The following is an 18979-nucleotide window of genomic DNA, read 5'->3' on the forward strand; positions in this document are numbered from 1 at the left end:
GAGTTGTTTGGGTGCTGAACAGTGGTGTGACCTAAAGGATGAGTTTGCTGCATGTCTGGCAATTTTGTTATAATGGGAGTCAAGTTTTGCTAACTGAGTTTTTCTTAGTTAGTTAATAAGGGTGATGCATATAGCAGAGATGAGATCAGATGGGACTGGGCAATAGTAGTTGTTCTGTTTTTTTTTGTAAGATGCTGCTTGTTCCTGTACAGTGTACCAAGGTTTTGTGCACTTTCTTATGGTTTGGGATATGTGGATGTCAAATTTCATGCTACTGTCTATTTCAACTCCCAGAAGTTTGTAGTGAGGTGAGTGTGAGATAATTGTGTTGTTTGTTGATACCATGTTGAATGTGGGGAGGGGTGCAGTAGCTTTAGTTGGGTGGAATAGCATGAGCTTGTTTTTTGGAGGTTCAGAATTAAGTGGGAGTTTGTTAGTCAAGTTTCTAATGCTAGGAAGGACTCCTGTGTTGGTATTTGTAGTTCTTGGAGGGTAGTAGCAGCACATATCACTGTAGAATCATTTGCATACTGAATGACTGAGGCATGTGGGGCTGAGGTATGAAGGTTGTTTGTTGACTGGATCCTGGAAACTACCGTCCCATCAGTCTGATGAGCCTGATCTGCAAGGGCATGGAACGCATTATCATGGAACTTATAAACAAAGACATTGGCAACCTTCAAACACTGGATCCCATCCAGTTTGGGTTTGTGAAGGGCTGATATTGTCTCCTGAACCTGATTAACTTCTTCAACTCAGTCTCCAAAGCTGTGGACAAGGGTAAGGCAGTCCACACAACCTATCTAGACCTTGCCAAGGCCTTTGACACCATCCCCCACTCTGCAGTCATAAATAAACTTACTAAGCTGGGCATAAATCCCTACGTCACTCAATGGATTGCCAACTGGCTTACTGAAAGAACCCACACTGTAAAAGTAGCTGACTCCAAATCAAGCTCCAGACAAGTGACAAGCGGAGTACCTCAGGGTTCAGTCCTCCAGTCGCTCTTGTTTGGCATCTACTTCTCTGAATTACAGGCCAACACTAAGAGACTCTGGCTAACAAAGTTCACAGATGACTGCAAACTGGGAGCCATTATTGAATCCCCAAATTATGTGGATATTCTACAAAAGGGCCTTACAGAAACAGATGCTTGGTGCCAGAGCCATAGGCTCAAGCTTAACGCCAAGAAATGTATAGTTATCCCCTTTGGGGAAAACTATGTACTCATAAATTACCAAATAGGTGGCAGTACACTAAACACTGAAAGTGTGATGAGAGACTTAGGGACACAGGTGGACAGTGGTCTCACCTTTGATAACCACATCACCACAACAGTCAGGAAATCCTTCTATGTGGCACACCTCATCACTAAGGGCTTTTCATCCAGAAAAAAGGAGGTCATTGTCCCACTGTACTCATCCCTCATTAGACCCATTATAGAGTACAATGCCCAGTTTTGTATGTACCTCACAAGACATCTGCAACAGCTGCAAAGGCCGCAGAAATACCTCACTAAAAGAATCACTGGCCTAAAGCAGATGCCCGATGCTGACCGTCTAAAAAAACTCCAGCTATACTCTGTGGCATATCGTCTACTCAGAGGCAATCTTTGCTTAACATACAAGGCCATGTCAAACTCTGAGCTGTTGGACATGCTCCACTTAAAGAAATCTCAATCCCTCAGAGCCACCCACTCCAGGGATCTAAACCTTGTCATCACAATGAACAAAACATACTGGAGGGATAGGTTCCTGACCCAGAGACTCCCGAGACTGGAATAGACTGCCTCTGCATGTCAAGCAGAGCGCCTCCTTGGCCCTCTTCAAAAGGAACATTGACAATTGGATAGAAGATAGGAAATTCACCCCAGGATCATGTCAGTCACCCTGCTAGACAGGGGTCCAGCAGAGTAAATATCGTGGGAAGAAATATCCAGGCAATTGTTATGGCTAGGTTTGTACAGGCCCTAGGGCTGATAGCCTAGTACCAACCTATGAACCTATATAGAGAAGAGAAGGGGCCTAATACAGATCCTTGGAGAACCCCTAGAGTCACAGGAAAAAGAGGTGATAGATTTTGCTGCCATTGCAATTAAAGTTTCATACTTCAGTTTCTGTATGATTTGAGATTAACCTCAGTCAGATGAGTTCTAATCACAAAATGTTTGGCTTTCTCTAGTAAATCATTGAGGATTATCAGTGAGTCAATAATGCCATTAGAGATTCATATTGTTCCATTTAAACATCAACAACTCAATGTCCATGACCTTGACTATTTTTTTTTCTTTGTACTGTAATTGCCCCCAAAAAAACAAATGTCTGAGGTTCTGCAAATCACTAAAAATTAATCAGTTAATAATGGCAGATATCGCCATTTCATACTTTTTATTGCATGCCGTCAATGAAATGGCTGCGATTTTGCTTTTTTCGCATATTTTTGCATGTACTGTCCATCATAAAGTGGTTGATTTTCAGGTCAATCAATTGGATTGCACTCAGTCAGTAAATGATAACAGAAGTTAGAGTTTCATGCCCACTTATTGTTCTGAAAAAACAAATCCTGCCTTATTTTTCCACATGCTTGTCTTATCCATAATAATTATTTTGATTTTCTGGTCGTAGCTGTCAGCCTTCCATTCCATCTTCAAAATGTGGAACAGTGCCTCTCATAACATGGACCAAATAGGCTTACTAACAACTTCAGCTAGGAAGCTCACAGGACAGGATGATTAAAATACATTATGTTATACTTTACAAAGTTGTTTTGATAACTTAGTTTGATGCAGTACTTACCATAGACACTATATGTTAAACACTGTTGAAAATGAATGTGTGACAGGTGGGCCCCTTCAGTGTGGAATTTTCTGGCAAATTGTTTATTAAAAATACAGGCATGTGCATTTCAGAGTTTGTATTTTACAGAAAATGCTTGATAATGAAACACTTGTAATTTTAGCAATGTTCTAAGTATAAAAGAAAATATTTAAAGTGGGTCTGTCTCTGATTCTTGAACTAAGAAGTCCAGAGGCCAAAGAGGAATCATAGTGAGTTGCATTATGTGCTTCAGACAACAGCAAGTTGAGACCCACTTCTAGGCTATTTTTTTCACAGTAAGATTCTGACAGAAATGAGATGAGATCCTTTTCTGTGTCATTGTTTATATATTTTCATTTACTTGATTTAAGTCATTTATTTATACAGTTATATAATTGGACTGTCACGTGTGTGTGTGCGTGTGTGCGTGTGTGTGTGTGTGTGTGTGTGTGTGTGTGTGTGTGTGTGTGTGTGTGTGTGTGTGTGTGTGTGTGTGTGTGTGTGTGTGTGCGCATGTAGGGAGCATAATTCTCAGCTATCCCTAATTTAGCCTCATATTTTTGGTCTGTCCCTCATATCATTTGTGATTTTCTGGTAAAGTGTTGTAGACTACAGTTAATAAATAATTATACATGTGAGTTTCTAACTTCATATCCTTCAGAAAATGCTTGCTAACACAAAACCTGTTACTAGCAAATTTCAAAGTATAAATACCAACATTTAAAATCTATTAGAAGGGCCTGTGGATGTAGTGGGCAGCACTGTTTGTTTTTTCACAGCAGCAAGCTGAAATACATTTCTAGGTTATTGTTTATACATTTGCTCATTCATTTGCTCACAAGCAAACATCTGAGGTGTGCAAATTCATACAAGGGGCCGTAATTGATGGTCAAATCTGTGTGTGTGTGTGTGTGTGTGTGTGTGTGTGTGTGTGTGTGTGTGTGTGTGTGTGTGTGTGTGTGTGTGTGTGTGTGTGTGTGGGTGTGTGTGTGTGTGTGTGTGTGTGTGTGTGTGTGTGTGTGTGTGTGTGTGTGTGTGTGTGTGTGTGTTTGTGTGTGTGTGTGTGTGTGTGTGTGTGTGTGTGTGTGTGTGTGTGTGTGTGTGTGTGTGTGTGTGTGTGTGTGTGTGAGCAAATACTTGATTCCTGCATTCCTAAGTAGTTATGGTATTAAAAAAAAGGAAATTGGTTGTAGTAAGGAGCATATCAGCCATATTCTTTGGATACAATCTTTGTTTAGATGCCTGCTGATAGTGTGTTTATTATTTTGTTGTGAAGGAACTTGACAATATGAAGTCTACAAGAAAATAGGTTATTAGCTTGGTGGGACTAACCTGGTAAATAAAAGATAAATAAATAATTAAATATTAGTTCTGAATACATTTTTAATTTAGTTTGTTTATTTGCAGAAATGTGAGTGTGAAATGCTCTGTGTTGGGCTACAGACATTAGTGCAGATGAGTAAGACTATGAGCTGCTAATGAGCTGCCTCCTACTGTCAGGTCTGATTCCTTTGGACATTATTTATCTACTGTGTGATTATGTCGCTTCACTGGACATTATTCCTGGGCTGACATTGAAAAAGGATACTTGCGTCCAGTGGGCTGCCCAGTCTATTAACAAATGAATCACACATTGTTTTTGTTAGTAAATGTGTTACACATTTGTCTTTTGGATTCCCAAGCCCTTTGCAGAGCTGCTAATTAACAGACAAACTTCTCCTTCCCCCTTTTAATATTCCCCTCTTCTACTTATATCTCAGTGCAACTAATCACTTTTTCTACCTCCCATTTTCCCTGTTTCATCCACCCTTCTCTCATCCTCCCCTTTATCATACTCAACCCCCACAACTTCTCACCATCGGACTTCTTTACCCCCTTTTTCCTTTTAGCCTGCTTGTTTGCTTTACCTCCCTACTATACCCACCTTAGTATATCACCACTTCCTCTCATCATACAATCCTCCTATCTCTTCTCTTCCCCTGACTACTACTGAGTTTAACTCTTAGTAAAACAAACTAAACTGGTATTTCTTACCTAAATAAGCTCATATCTTTGCATGTCTACACTTAATTTTACACCCAAAATGTAAACCATTTTCTAGCCAAGTACGTTTTTGATATCTCTTTCCTCTATTTCATATTTTCCAATTTCCTATCCTTCAATTGTAAACAGCTTTACCTCTAAATACTTTACTGTATACTGCTCCTTGATATTGTACCAATACTTATATATTTATAACATCTACTTTGCCAACTATGCTGTTAAAATGTTCTATTTTTATATTATCAACTTCAGTTTGTATATGTATGTATATATGTCAATATGTATCTAGCAACCAAACCTACTTTTTATTTTTACTCTTTGCTCTTAGTTGCCTTAAGTGCAAGCATCTTCTTCTTCTTGGAGTTTTTCTTCCTCTGCCTCTGCTGAAAATGGATTCCTGACCCAGTCAGGCTTTCCCAATCACCAAATGTCAATAAATAAATTAGTGCTTCACTATATGCTGTTTGACTATGAATCCTAGCATGTCTCTTGTAGTTTAATGCTTTGCTAGATGCACTTTCTATAAATGTGATTTTCAAAGGAAGAACAGTTTACTGCAGCTCACACTAAGTTTGTTTTAGTGAAAGTATTTTGGTTTGTTCGGTAATTGGCTGTCAGTGTTTTTGCAGTAAAATTTGAAATAAAAGTTTAAAATAAAATTCAGTTCTCTGTGATTATTGTAAAACCACACCACCCACATCACATAGCCAAGCACAACACACACCCACCTATGCAGAGATCCTCAATAAAAAACTTACCTAAACAACGGAGACACCCAAAACACACTCACAAATGTTCCACACACAACACAAAATACATCACACACAGCAGACAACATACCAGTGTCTCACAAACACAGTCCATAAGGTATAACCATAAACCAACTCAGCCCATTAGGCATAACAATGAACCAAACATACATATAAATAAACCAAATTAGTCACTGGCGAATGTGACTGATTCGTGGTCCAGTTTTTCAAGACAGGAAGTTACAATTGTGTTCCAAAGTGAGCAAAACTGATCCATATTGGTAAGTACCAAGTTCCTTGGTAGTGGATGCTGATTAACTGGTCCAGAGAGTTTGTAATACTGAAGTCCAGAAATTTCTGGTCATAGACATTTGAGGATGCATAAGTCTCCTAATTAACTGATGGGCAGTTAAAGTCACTTAAGAAAATGGTGCTTGACAATGCATAGAGATTCCATTCTTTTTATGTGGTAATTATGGCATAAGGAGGGACATAGACTGTGTCCTATATTTAGCTGCAAAATGATAAGGGGATATCCTGCCTAGGGCACCATTTGACCATGTTCTGTCTCCAATGGTAGCTGAACTCCCACTAATACATATCACTACATAAAGTACAGTAGTATATAAATTATCCATCTTCTGGTGATCTGCATGACTCATTGCTGCAATTTCAGGGGTATCACTGGACTGCAGGCACAGCAACGCTCCATGTGTTGCAAACTGCAAAAGGGTAGGTTATTATCCTGGTATGTTTGGGTAGGCAGGGGGAAGAGAAAGAGAGGGAGAAGACTCTGTTATACCTCTGACAGTGTGACATGTCACCTGCCAGCCACCATTTTCCTGTTCATGATACAAAAAAATATGGCAGTTATGGGATTGACCTTCACAGGATTTATGAAAGACAGATACATAAATAGATTGATAGATATAGATATAGTTATATATATATATATATATATATATATATATATATATATATATATATATATATAGATATATATATGGCTACAGTATCTAGGATACAACAGTCATTTGGCAGAATCACCTTTGGCAGAAAAAAATTAGTGGAAAGCGTATTTGGTAGAGTCACATTTAGTTGTGTGTATGTGTGTGGGTATATCTGTCTATCTATCTATATATCTATAGAAAGAGAAAGAGAGAGACACACACACATGCATGTGCACACACACGCATGCGTGCACACATACACACACACACACACACACACACACACACACACACACACACACACACACACACACACACACACACACACACACGTGCATACATATCTATTGCTTGTTGACTAGGTAAAAGGTTTGATCCATCTGGACCCTTCCACCCATATAATACTAACAGCTACATTTTCAGGATCATTGTACTCCTACTTGAGATAACCTGGTCTATATTAAAATAGCGAAATCTCACTTACGCGAATACCTAAATGCCAACACAGAAATAGCAAACCGCGAAAACACCGAACGTCCTGAAGCACGAAATTCAAAATATCGAATTGTCATAGTTGGCCCTTATCCAGTATAGCTCCCTAACGTAAATGTGCGATAGTTACAGACCTTAGGGTTAGGGTGCGGGTTAAGGTAAGTGCACACATAGTAATACATGCAACCTTTACTTTAGGGTTAGAAGCAGGGTTATGTTAAGTGTATGTATAGTAATATAGTCATGTAGCTGAATGTATATGTAAATTATACTTTTCCAATAGTTGGGTGCTGTTTGTTTATAGTTAGATACATTTGTGTGTAGCAAATGTTTGATTAGGATATGGGATATATGGGTGAAGTGTAGATATGGGGAAGTGTGGATTATTTATTTTGGTTGGGTAGGTAGTACGTAGAGGGTGGTGGGGTTGGCCAACTATGGCAATTCGATATTTCAAATTTTGCGCTTCAGGACATTCTGTGTTTTTGCTGGTTGCTATTTATGTGTTGGCATTTAGGTATTTGCGCAAGTGAGGTTTTGGTATTTTAATATAGACCCAGAATAAACTTAGGAAATTGGTCTGGGGTGGCTGGCAATGAATGTTCCAAAATCTTTTGTACTCATGATGATTTATTCACCAGAAGTAGCAGTAAGGATCCCTACATCCACAGCCAGGCCTGGAGATTGTATTCAAAAGTTGGCATCAACTGATGAGGAGAACCACATAGCTTGATTGGGCTCAGTCCAAAAATGGCTGTATGGAGCTATCTTACAGACTCTTCTTCAAGAAGAAAAAGAGTGAGAATCAGATGTGATGGTAATCAAAACTGGGATTGGATACATGATGAAAACAGTGTTGTGACACTTGGAATGGTACCTCACTTCTGAAGAAGGATCTGGGACTTGGAAAAGAGGTTGAAAAGCACAGGTTGGTTATAAATGGTCTTACCTCTTCACACTTCATTGATTCTATATATGATACATTTATGTGAAGGTGCAAGGGATGGAAATAGGGACAGGACATTCAGGGGTTCTACAGATGGTTATCACAGCAAGAGGTTCTCCCATTCAATTCTCAGCTGGAGCACCTTCTGTGTGGAGTCTGCATGTCCTCCCTACAGTTGAGTGACATTTGAAAGACATGCGTAAATGGGCATCCTTTGTTGAAGGTTGGGTGTCAGGCTGGCACCTCGGCACCATAAAAATCAACTGCCAATGATTAGCAGACCAGAATTCTGCTGTGGCGACCCCTAACCGGGAAAAGCCAAAAGAAAAATAAGTACACCGAAGTAACAAACACAGCTCACTGCATTTGGAAGGGTCAGTGAGGAGAACATAAGTTGGTGTAAGTAAGACAGAAAGGCAGTGTGACGAGGATATCTTCAAATGTAAGTGAGGAGAGCCTAAGATCTAAAATGATCCCACATGGATGGGGGTTATGGAGTACCTCTGGGAGATAAATTCTAGAAGGATACAAGTAAGTGAAAATTGAAATTTCATGTACAAGTGCTTAATTTTCTTAGGCAGCCAGGGTACGCTGTCACAGAACTGAAGCTATGCACATAGCCTACTTTAATTAACAAAAGTAAATCAAAAGTAAATCAGCAATCCCTTCAACATCAGCATGTCAGCTATATTTCCTTAACTGCCATTAGCAGAAATGTGCAAAGGCAGGAAACACAAAAGGTTTCAATCTTCAGCCTTTTTTTCTTTATCAACTGGCTAAATAAGAGGAATCCTTAGGTGCATGAATAATGCAAGGCTTTATGTATACTAATTTCCTCTTCCCAGTAGTTGGGTCCAGTTAAACTACTTCGGTATATTTGTATAAGATGAGTAAAACCTATGGCTACCACTGTTTATAAGGCAAATACAATTAGTACTAAGCTAACTGCCCTTGTGGGCCATTGTAAGCCTAGCCAATTACTCACTGTGAGAACCAAACCCTGTACTTTGTGTTATGCCAACCTCCCACCGTTAAAGTTCATAGGTTCATAGCTAAGTACTAGGCTAGCTGCTGTTATGGACCATTTTAATCCTAGCTAATTTCTCTTTCAAAGGTGAGAATCAAACCCTGTACTTTATGACTGTGCGGTAAACACTTTAACTATTATACCAACCATAAATAAGGTTTAAGGGTTGGTTAGGTGTCTGAAAATTAAACAGTGTCACCAGTCTTGTGATCTTAGGAAAGAGATCACAAAATGTTGGTTTTCCTCCGGTCTTACCAAGTGATCAGGGCACTCATTTGGTAACCAATTAAGTCTGAATTTCCTTTCAAATAAATATTTATATTAACAATTCTAAACAAATATTGGACCAGGTATTTGACATGAGCTGTAACGGACAGTGAAACATGTTGCTCATTTAAGTGATCACATGTACTGCTCTTGTTATATAAGGTATGCATGTTATACATATTTATCCACTGATGTTTACTTTTTATAGTAAAGAAGAATTCAGTGTGACAAATAGTGGTTCTCACCATACTCCTAATGCCTCATGGTGCTGCCAACATCAGGTTAATGACTGTATCTCAGTTACTAGAGTCAGTAAAGCATTTAGCCAACAAAGCAAGATGACTCACACCAGAGGTACAGGGTTTGATTCTCATCAAGGGAATTTGACTAGGCTTAAAATGGCTCACGAGGGCAGCTAGCCTAGTATTGCTATGAAGCTATGAGCTATGAAGGGCTCAGGGCTTAGAACTGTGCCCTTATCTATTTGGCATCTATCACATAGACCTTCAGGCTAACAATTCAGGCCCCATGGATATCTAAGTGTGCAAGCTACTGTACATTGCATGTTATTCTATCTTTAGCTGACTCACAATTGCCCCACCACGTTAACAATTGGTGTAAGGAAAATGTATCAAATTAAACGTGAAGAAATGTAACATAGTTCATTTTGGTAAACAAGACAAAACATGTTCACATACCAAATAAGTGACACATCCCTCCAATCATACAATATTGTAAGGGATATGGGTACTCTTGTTGATAACTCCTTATCATTCGACCATCGTGGATCTATTGTAGTTCACAAAGCTTTCTTTCTGGCTCATCTAATTTCCAATGGCATCTCCACTAGATCCAAAGAAGTTGTAATCCCCCTTTATTCATATCTTATCAGACCCATCACTGAAAATAATGCACCTTTTGACATGTCTGTATCTAAACTTATCACTTGAGATATTCCAGAGATTCATAACTAAAAAGATCAATGATCTCAAAATTCTTAGAAATCAGGCTAGATCTGCCATCCATCTCTCTTTTTACTCTGTCTCTTATAGACTCCTGCATTGAGGTCTGTGTCTAGCTTTTCAGGATATGAAAGCTCCAACCCTCTTTGACTTTCTCCTATTCCGTCAAAGTACAAATGGTATATCAAATACCCGGTTTAATGAACTAAACCTTCAACAACAAATAAATAACACACATTGGACTGATAGTTTCATATCCCAACACACCTCTCACCTCAGGAAAAAAATCATCCACTATGTGTTAAACAGAGTATTATCGTTGTCCCCTTCAAGGTAAAGCTAGATAATTGGACGGGCAGCCTCAAATTCTCCCCTGGTCTAGCTTGTCTTACTCTTCTTGATGTTACAAAGAAGTTTTGATTTTTTTTTTACTAGTCTTTTAATGGTCTGCAGACTGTCTAGTCTTACCAATGAATCTATAAACCTATAAAGGAAGTGACGACAAGGGTGAAGCCCACAAAAATGGCAACGAGAACAGAAAAAAAAATAGAAAGTTTTAGTTTAATTCCAGAAAGTAATATTATTTTTTATTACAATTCTGACATATGATAAAATCTTAAGGTCTGTATACTGCAAAGGAATGAAGGAATAAACGTCAAGCAAGTTCAAGAAGTAAATTAAAACATAACCCTTTCAAAAGAAAGGAATAGTAACCTGATAATTTATTTAAAACATTTAAGAGTACTATGCCAAGTTAAAACAAAAACCACAGCAGGAATGAAAATTTTCCAGGATCCAGAAAAGCTTCCTAATTTAGTCCAGATATGGAAGCACAGAATTTAAAAGGTTAATAGCAACTTCAGTTAGAATGCATGATAATTATTTAACTGTAGAAACAACACAGATGGCACAACAGAAAATGCATTAACATTGTAAATAGCTGGGGAAAAGTTTACAAACTGCATGAAATAGTGTCAGATGAGGCAGATATCTTGCAGCTAAAGCTAATGCCTTCAAAACTCAAAACTGTTCATTTTAGTACTTAAAATGTTAGAAATGCAGCATAGTAAGGCAAGTAATTTATAAACATGAATTATACAGGATTGAAATATATAAAAATACGTTTTAGTAAAATAACTACAGAGATTACTGCAAACATAATACAAAAGTGCTTACTAATCAAAATTAAAAGAAAGGTTTTAGCAAAACCTGATATTATACCTAAAATCATAAATCTATATAACATATACAGAGGAACTTAAATGCAACAAGCCAGCTCTGTGGTGTAGAAGTTATGGCCCTGATGACATCCTAGAAGATTAAGATTTGATTAGCAGCCCAGGTGTTAGAGGAACCAACAAATAAGATATGAATGTGAGTAGATAAAATAAGCTCAGCTATCCTTGCATAAGAGTGTTAGTCAAATCCTGCAGCAAGAGCTCCACTTGGCAGAAGACCTGGGATTGCAGCATTTGCAGCTAGAGACGTTACTGAGCATATATGCTCAAATGCTATGTTCCAATAGGTTTACCCTCTTCTGAATGATAACCACACTCTCAGGTTTTCATCTTTCTCTGCTGGCATCTTTGATATGGGGGGATGACTAGGAACACCCAAGAGGACCTTAATAATCACAGGAGGGATGGGTACCAAAAACTAAAGGTAATTACTTTACTCCATTGCATATAAAACAAAGAAGCTATGTCAAACCCATAGCTTTTAGACATGCTCCATTTAAAGAAATCCCAATCCCTACGAGCTACATGCTCTAGGGACCTAAACCTCATCACCACAATAAACAGAACATGCTGGAGGGATAGATTCCTGTCCCAGAGACTTCCCATACTCTGGAACAGACTACCTATCTATATCAAACAAAGCTCCTCATTAGCACTGTTCAAGAAAAATCTTGATGATTGGATGGGGGATCACTTCTGTGGCTCTGCTTGACAGTGGCACAGGAAGATAATACCTATGAACCTATGAATTATGTGCAATAAAATAAAGAGTAAATGCAATAATAAGTAACACTTTGGATGACATGCAGGGGAGATGAATAAAAAAAGAGATAAATGGATTTCCAGTTAGGCAACACCAAGGTGAGTAGCTATAAATGGATCTCCAGGCAGGAAATCTCTGTGGGAGTTAAGAAACTGGCTCTCCAAGAAGGTGGAAACATAATACAAGGCATAAAGCATAAGAGGATGTATGAGTGCCAGAAGAAGAAAAATCAACAAAAAAGCTGAGGGAAAAACAATAAATTTATTATTATTACTTACATAACCAGTAAGTCCAACATCTGAGTGACATAAAAGCTGAGCAATGATGGCAAACTCACAGGAGAGAGCAACATCATCTAAGGAAGGCAAATTGGACAAAAGAGATGAAGAGATCTGCAAAATTAACAGTACGTTGTTAGAATACATCGCATCAAATGACAGAAGAACCCATGAAATAAAGCTGACTCTTTTGGGACACCCTGTTGAGATAATGAGCATGCGTGCAAAGGAGAGAGCGGCAAAGAAAAGGGTTGTGGAGTATGAACTAAAGCTGGACGAGCGGGCATTAAAAATGGAGGAGATGGAAGACGGATCAGGGTGTGAGAATTTACGATTCTCTGCCTTCCAAGTTATTTATGCAGAAGTGCTTAAATGCATGGATTGGAATACCCAGATAGAATGTATGCCTCAACAGACTGCACAGAGTAAACTGCCTAGCCAAAAGAGTCAATTACCACCCAGACCAATATTGGTCAAAAAACATGCTTTCAAAGAGGTGTTAGTGTCAAGTCTCTGGAAAAAGGGGACAGTTCTAAGGGTAGGGGATACCTGATTTCTCTGTCTCCACACAAGACAGCAAAGGAATGACTTTCTGCCAATAATCAAGAAATGTAAGCAGCTTAATTTAAGATTTAAGAGGATTTATCCCCTTAGTTCTAAAACCTGTCTTGTTCTGCAGCAAGCATTGAAAGCCCTAACAAAAAGAATGAAAGAATGTACTGGCCAGAAGTAAGTGAAAAGAGATAGGCAGTTGAATGTATTGGAGAAACGGATATAGGCCATCCAAGGGGACATTATGCCTACCAAGCCATTTCCTGTCGTTTGGTGGAAGATGAACCAGGGGTGCAAAAGAGATGATGCAGTGTACAGTGAGAATGAGAAACAGTGCAAAAATATGACTACATCACTGCAAGATGACCTTTGTGACTTCCAGGAAGACTGAGAGGGAAGTAAAAATGTTTCTTAGAACTATTTTCTATTAATGTTTAGGTATATTTAAAGAGGACTGAAAAAGTAATGGAAGTGGGACTATTCAAAAGTTCATTGGACCATGGACTTGAGTGCATTCATACACTTTGTTTTGTTGTCATTTACCTTACTTAGGCAGATAAAGTTGTGCCCAGCTCAGACGCATAAATATAAGTAAAAATTAATAGCTATGTAATACATGTATGTGCAACAAAAGGGAAGATAGATGGTACAAACCTAAACTAGAGTTGCTGAAAGTGAGTGTTTAATTGAAATACCCAAAAGGCAGTTGACAGAAGGTAGAAAATGCATATAGTTAAATGGGTAGGTTTTGGGTTTACAGGGGAAGGATATGTTTGGTTCTTCAAATAATTAACAGAGGCCAGAAACTTGGTGGAATGGAGGGGGAAAAGTCAGGGATGTCAGTGAGGGATGTGCAGTGAAGAGAAAGGGTAACAAGTTAGCAAGAAGCTGGCAGTAGGAGACGTTGGCCAAAGGGCAACAAAGGAAAAAGGATGGAAGGCAGAAAGATGAGAGTAGAGGAAAACACAATAGGGAGATCGAGAAGTGAGTAAGAGATGGGCATTCTAAGATGGAATGTTAACAGGATTGTAACAGAAGGAAGAGGGAAAGCAGGCTTGAATATATTAACATGCCAAAGACACAAATAGTGATCCTATAGAACAAAGGCAGAGTACAACGTTTTGATTAAAAACAGTGTGAGAGAGGGGTACTATGCATGTTTCAAGAAGGAAAGAAAGAGAGGTGTCCTTATACTGATAGAAAAGGAACAAGTATAAAGATGGACACCAAAATCACATTAGCAGCAGTGTGCCTACTACCTAAGGGATATAAAGCAAGCTGTTAGGGGAATTCTAGCATTTCATCAGGGACTTTTGATTGTGTCAGGAGACTGCAATATCATTGGGAGTAGGAGAATGTGTGGGGAACTAAGGAAATCTAAAATTCCTACAGAAAGAAGACAGCTACAAAAATACATGTAAGTATTTGGGTTGGTAAATATAATGACACAGAAGCAGGTACAACCAGAATATATATATATATATATATATATATATATATATATATATATATATATATATATATATAGTTTAAGTAGTAAACAAATGAGTAATATTCAGGTGCACCTGATATTAATATCAGATTATGTATTGGTATAAATATAGATAAATAGGATCAAAACAAGCGGCTGCAGTGGTGCAGCAGTTAGCATTGCTGCCTCATGGCAAGAGGTTCTCCGGTTTGATCCTCGGCTGGGGTGCCTTCTGTGTGGAGTCTGCATCTCCTCCCTGTGGTCGCATGGGTTTCCTCTGGGTGCTCCGGTTTCCTCTCACATCCCAAAGACATGCTGTAGGTGGATTGAACACTCTAAATTGACTCTAGGTGTGAGTGTGTGCATGTGTATGCCTTCTGTGGAAGGTTGGGTGCCAGGCTAGCAATTTGACACTGTAAAACTCCACTGCCAGTCACGAGCGGACAGGTGATCTGCTGTGGCGACCCCTAACCGGGAAAAGCCAGAAGAAGAAGAAGAGATGAACAACAGGATCAAAACAAGATTCTCAAGAAAAAAATAGCCTCCCTGGTGGACATCTAGCATTAGTTAGTTATACAACAAGATAGATTATAGGTTTATAAATTACTACTAGACTAACTGCCCATGTGGGCCATTTTAAGCCTAGCCAGTTACCCCATGTAATAGTCAAATGCTGTATCTTGTGTCTGTAAGGTAAACAACTTAACCATTACACCAACCTCCCGACAAGAGGAAGACGTTGCTGCCTACAAATGAAAAAGAGAGGTCCCAGCACTGGAAGAATACCCTCCTCTGCTTGTTTAAACAGATAAGACAACTTGTAAAATCCTCTAAGGGCAACTGCGAAAAATAATTAGCAACCATAGCTAAGGATAATCATAAGTCATTCTCACAATAATAAAGTACTTTATCTGAACTTTACATTCAAGTATACTTCTTAAAAACTACAAACTATAATTAAGTATTTCTCAAAGTAATCCTTGCAATGTGCATATATTGCACGTATGCTTGGTGCAGTTATACAGAATAAGTTAATAGCAGGGCATTTATGCCACTTCTGTAGAAACTAATTTAGGTGATATTTTTAAAGGATTTTACTATTTTATATTTGTTATTTGTGGTGTTTGAACCCATAACATCTGACTACAGTCTTAGACTCAACTCCTATAGTTGGCTTGTGCTGCAGACTGAAGCATGCATGCTTACTTTTACAGTTAGGATATGCATGCTTACTTTGCTACAACTGTATAGAAAATAAATAAATTTAGAAGCTAAAATGGTACTTCAGTTGTGCTGCATACATACCCCTTGCTTCCCTCAGTCTCAGTAGATGCTCTGCATGGGCCTCTATATTCACCATAATCTCTGCATTGGCTGTGGTTGTTGTCTTTTTTTTTTTTTCCTGGTTGGGGTTCACCACAACCTCTCCGTCCGCTAATGATTTGCAGTAGATTTTTACATACTGAGTTGCCAGCCCTGACACACAACCTTCAACAAAGGTACGCCCATGCAAGCATGTTTCCACACAGAAGATGCTTTAGCTGAGAATCGAGCAGGACAGCATCTTACTGTGAGGCAACAACGCTACCGCAGCATAAAGAGAAAAGAGCAAGAGAAGGGCATTATGCATACCAGTTTTGCCTATATGCAACTTTCTATCTACTACAAAGTCTCTTCATCAGTATGCTTACAGAACTGTGGGATGTTACCAGTCCTGAACTCATCCAGTCACTGGCTGAGTGCATCCCTCTTGTACCTTTCTAGGTCCTTAAAGTGATGCCTACACTGTTCTCCAGTGTGTGGAATGCCAGTCACACTGGAGACATCCTTGGCCAGAATATCCCAAGCCTCAGATTTGTACTGGATTGTGGTATAGTCCACCTGCAAAAGTCTTCAGCTATGGTGCTTTACAAGGGGTCCAATGAAGATTTCAGACTCCTCAACACCACACCTCTGTGCCCTAAATTGGGCACCTTATCTTCTACCACCAGACATGTTCAATGAGGGAGAACAGCAATAGATAAGAATGATTTCTTGCCAATGCATGTTATCATGTTTACTGGTAGTGCGCAAACCCAAACAACACTGCCAACCACATTTGCATGACATTAAGCAGAGGGCAACAGTGCAAAACAGATAACAAAGCAGTTTTTGAAATTGGAAGATTAATGTGACACTTGACATTGCTGGAACTGTTAGGTGATTTAACTTTGCAGACATGTACTGGGGGCATACATTTCCTGACCTGACACACTTTTGGTTTGGCTTTACACACTGAAATCACTGATTTTTACAATGTAGGATGCAAGCCTATGCATAAAAGACAAATCATTTTCTTCTACAGAGGTGATTTTCCAACTTTGCCATAGAAGATATGCTTCTCAGACATACTCATGAATTATATATAAATACATATGACAGACTGAAGGACTGACCATGTATGTGTGTGACCTGAGAAAGTCCTCATTTATACATCCATGTGTGTATGAGTCTTGTTGAACTGTGAATGCCATCCAAGGACAGATAGCATAATTATAATTACAGAAACACAGTAGTCAGTATACCCTCAGTCATATATATATATACTTCATATGAGCTTCACTGCTGTACATACTTATTATTTATAATTATGTGTAATTTTTATGTGATATTTAATATAAAGTAAAATGGAACAACAGTAAAGTATTTGAAATTTCATGTATTAGAACCCAGGATCATCGGTACCGCAGTCCTACCTTATACCTGCTGCCACAGAAATAGCTAAACAAGCCTTGCATATTTTCCTATTCATTATTAACTTCTTTGTTTTAACCATCACACAAAGCCACTTAACATGTTTGCTCAGTGCCCACAGTACTTAATAGAATGTTTCCTTTTGAAATTGTCTACTGTCTGCTTCCTCTCTGCAAGTGTTCTAGATCTGCAAGTGTTGGGGAAGATTGTTAACCACTGATGGAGATGGAAAACAAAAGATGCAACAATGTATCCTTCTTGAAATCAAGAATGTCTGCATCTTGTCTGCTTCTTGTGTGGGCCATTAGCCAAGGTGGTTAGCATCATGCAAATGAGGCAAGCAAAGCTAAACTTGTTTTATCCTTGTGAGCAGTGTGTATTAGGTTTCATCCTTAAAAGGCAATGGTGGGACTTGAACCATGATCTCTAGATAGTATATGCTGTGCAGATCAATGTGTTTAGCAGGTGTGCTACACACACAGTTGATTCATAGGAGTAGTTGGTGCATGGGTTATCAAAGATGTACATTACATGACATTTATTGTGGTTATCCATTTCCTGTGTTTTAGTTAAGCCATGTACCATGCAAATACTGGCATTAAATAAAGAAAGATAAGAAATGTATAAAATAAACAACACTACAAAATATATGTTAGCATACATGAAAGTTTTTACACAAGTCTGAATTTGAACTGCCATAGAAATGAACCTTCAAAACACAATAAAGGTGTCTTATCCCTCTTTGTCACAGAAACAGCTTTGCAGCTGAGAACGAAAATCATTGTGCATACAAGAAAGTCCAAAATTATCCACAGTATTAACATGACATATGGCACTTGTACACTTCTGAGTTATGTGTACATGTATTAATTTTAGATGTAGTACGATGAGTGATCACACAACCATTAATGACTAATGTTTGCAGAAATGCTCTATCTTATCTCTGTATGTTGTTCATTTTTTCTCATATCTGAGCAGTAATATGAGACATGCAGGCTGTAAGGCATTTTGTATCATTCTCCTTAAAATGCATGAGAATATTAAATGGCAATAATATACAGTTTTTAACAAATGCAGGGGAGGCTGGATGTTACTAAACAGAAACTGTGAAATGCGTGTTGCTTACTTAAATTTAAAACCTGGATACAATTACCTCTACACTTTGTAAGTCTAGTGTGGACGACAGTAGCACTGGTGGTATAATGGTGAGCATAGCTGCCTTTCAAGCAGCTGACCTAGGTTTGATACCTGGCCAATGCAAGAATTCTGTACATTTAAACACTAGCTGGGGTTCTGCTGCAAAGACACTCTGCATATTTACATCACTGACCCTCTTCAAGCACAAGCTTGATGAGTAACCACAAATTTATCCCAGGGGTTCCACCTGTGCCCCTCATTGAAAGGGGTGACAGGTGCTGATTGAGGTTTCCTTTTTTAGGGATAAACTCTTGGCTATTCTTGTAAGTGCTCCAGAGCCATTAGCCTAGTAATCTCCTGTGATCCTATGATCCACTCAAGTTAAGGGAGTCTGAATTGTTGTGTTTTCCTTCTCACTAACAGTAATCATTCACAGTTGCAATTCACTAGCAACAAACACTAAGGGAGTGCCTGCACTATGTTTATTTATTTATATTTGTTGACTGGGACAGTAGTTACATTGGATTACATAGTGATTAACAATTTACATAACAA

The sequence above is a fragment of the Protopterus annectens genome, chromosome 3.part0 (genome assembly GCF_019279795.1).
Source record: "Protopterus annectens isolate FY-2018-M chromosome 3.part0, PAN1.0, whole genome shotgun sequence".
Classification (NCBI taxonomy): Eukaryota; Metazoa; Chordata; order Ceratodontiformes; family Protopteridae; genus Protopterus; species Protopterus annectens.